Consider the following 3,338-nt stretch of genomic DNA (forward strand, 5'->3'; position numbering starts at 1 on the left):
TTTTGGTTCCATTTAAATATATTTATTTTCAAAATTTGACAAACATAAAAATAAATACTAATATGTTATTGCAAAATATCAAGAGATTTACAGTGTATATTTTGCTATTGGGGGCATTGTATCACCTGCCGACTGCTGGTCATTAACCCATATCACTACTACCAGAAGGTAGGCGGTAAGACTTTAAGACCCATCATAGAACTCGCTAAGGCTTCGTTCACATCTGCGTCAGTGTTCGGTTCATGGGTTCTGTCAGAACTTTCCAACAGGGGAACCCATGAATGGAAACCATAGCTTTCAGTTTGCATTACCATCGCTTCCTTTTCTAATAGTTTCCGTTTGTATCCGTTCCGTAAGGTTTCTGTTTTTTTGGTGGAACCAATCGCGTAGTCTATTACACTGTTTATTCCGGCGGAAAAATGGAAACCTTATGAAACGGAGAAAACTTAAACCATTAGTAACGGAAGCCATTAGCAACGGAAGCGTTATCATTGGTAATGCAAACGGAAAGCTATGGGTTCCCCTGACTGAAAGGTCCGACTGAACCCCTGAACGGAACCCAGATGCAGATGTGAACAAAGCCTTAAAGGAATTTTCTCTAGCAAATGCCATAACTTGCTGATTGTAGGGGCTTGCTGCTAGCGTCTCCACTCATTAGAAATAAAGCAACGGGTATAGTGCTGCGACTTCTGTCTAGATACTGTGTGTAGTATTGCAGCACAATCCCATTTACGACACATTTTGCTACAGTTCTCTGCACAATGCCTGTTCAGGAGTTGGTGGCGTGCAGATAAAATGTCAAATGGACTGCGGCCCTTTTTAGTCCTTGTAATGAGTGGGACTCCCAGTGGAATGATTGTGTTATGTTGGTCATACATATTACTGGTTGTTTTTTTTTTAAATTTTGTTTTAATCCAAAAAAAAAAACTCCACGAAGACAAATTGGAAATGTCACATTTATCATAGTTGGCAAGAGGAAATCCAGCATAGATTGCATACACAAATATGTCAAATTGCTTGGCAATTTTGACAGTCTCCCCTTCTTATGGACTTTATTATTGCAATGCTAGTGGTCACTCCTACTTAAAGCCTACCTCCAATTATACTGATGCTCTTTAGAAAAACTATTATACTTTAGTGTGCACAATAATTTGTTTTTGTAAATAACTTCTATTAGTGCTTCTAGCTACATCACGGACCGCCCATAGTCCGTGGTGCTGGCGGCTTATAACTCTGCAGTAGGAGAGTGTGTCTCCTATTTGTCTCCATGGCTCCTGTATGCAGAACTGCCAGCGCTTTTGAATGGAACGTGATCAAATCGTGCTGGTGACCCTTCTGGTTAGGGGAGACATGGAGACTAGCAGAACACCCTCTCTACTAATGCAGAGTTATGAGCCACCAGCAGCACGGAATCTGGCTGGTCTGTGCTGTAGTAAGAAGCAGGCACGCTAATACAAGTTATTTTGAAAAACTATTGTGCACACTCCGGCACTACAAGGGCCAGTTCACACGTTGCGTAAATACTGCAGATTTTCCACAACGGAATTTGTTTGAACAAATCTCATCCACCCACTGTGGAAATACCGCTCAAATTGACCTGTGGTGCGGAGATTCACTCCGCAGCATGTCAATTGTCTACGTAAACGCTGCTTATATGTTGCAGGATTTCCCCATTGAATTCAATGGGGATGTAAATCCCGCATCAAATAGCAGTTTTGTTTTTTTGTGGCGGATTTGCAGCGATCTTGCCGCAAAAAAACGGAACTCAGAAAAAAAAATTATAAACTTACCTAGGAGTCGGTTTCAGCCTCCTGGGATGACGCTTCGTCTCATGTGACCGACGCTGTAGCCAATCACATGCTGTTGTGGTGGTCACATAGATGAAACGTCATCCCAGGAGGCCGGCCTGGATGATGTCAGAGGGCTGGTCTCCTGGGATGAGGTGTAATCCCAGGAGGCTGGCCGGCTTCAGTGCTGCAGTTTTTCGCTGCGAACATTCCGGGTGGAAAACTGCACCACAGTTTGGTGCGCATTTTCGCCCTGGAATTACCTGCAGCAGACAGGGCTGATGCGCTTTGTGCTATTACGCAGTGTATCCGCTACGAGTGAACTCCGCCTAATAGTTTTTCTAAATGTCAGTATAATTGGAGGTACGCTTTAAAACATACGTAACTTTTTAGAATAAGCTGTACAGGAAGGGAGACTCTTAGTGGTGGTAACTTCACAAAGAATTTGCATGGATAAAACATTTTAACAGTAAGTAAATTGCAAAGTTGATAGATATCCAGTATACTATTAATTAGCATAAGCTGTTTGAAAAGTTTAGTGTCCATTTTATTTACAGGTCCCTGTGAAACGATTATTCGTGGTGTTGTATATCCCCCACCTGGATAATTGTAAATTCACTTCTCCGTAGTATCAGAATAAAGAGAGTAGATCCGGAGTACTAAAATATAACTTTTACTGGTATAGGTAAAAAATGAACAAACATGTAAAATAACATGAGGATCTTATCTGCCAATACTGCATACAGATATTTATTTATTTTCCATCATTTCGGAATATTGTCAAGATTTCTATTGACCGCGATAAACAGCAATAAATCAGTCCGCCTTTTGTATGGTTTCCTAATATGAATGGTGCTTGATTTTTGGATCACATGTGGAAAAAATGTAAAAAAAACAGTGGGGCAATTGCCCTCCTACCCCGTATTTGGTTGGTAGTCCTCCACGTCAATGTGTCCAGCAAAATATATTGTATCCTCTCTTGGATGGTGGAAAACGACAGGTAATTCTCCCTACGTGTTTCCTGCTGACCAGGCAATTCCTCAGGGGAGATAGGTCAATGAAGCAGTAATGTCCAAAGTCAGGGCTTGCTGCTTGAAATGTAGCTGTCAATCTTAATGGAGAGGAGTGCTCAATAATTTAGAGCATGTTGAATCAGAGAAGCAGTTGTTTTCAATGTGCTGCTCGGCTGTCATTTCTTGCACGAGGGAAAGCTCGATTGGAGCAAGTTTGCAGTGGCAAAAGGAATCCTTAAGTTAGAACAATCTTGCAGTGGCAACGATTATATCCTTCCTGGTAGGAGGTAAACAAAGAACGCCTGTCGCCAGGGACATTGAAAACAACTGCTTCTCTGATTCAACATGCTCTAAATTATTGAGCACTCCTCTCCATTAAGATTGACAGCTACATTTCAAGCAGCAAGCCCTGACTTTGGACATTACTGCTTCATTGACCTATCTCCCCTGAGGAATTGCCTGGTCAGCGGGAAACGCGTAGGGAGAATTACCTGTCGTTTTCCACCATCCAAGAGAGGATACAATATATTTCGCTGGA

Source organism: Rhinoderma darwinii, chromosome 2, assembly GCF_050947455.1.
Source record: "Rhinoderma darwinii isolate aRhiDar2 chromosome 2, aRhiDar2.hap1, whole genome shotgun sequence".
Lineage (NCBI taxonomy): Eukaryota > Metazoa > Chordata > Amphibia > Anura > Rhinodermatidae > Rhinoderma > Rhinoderma darwinii.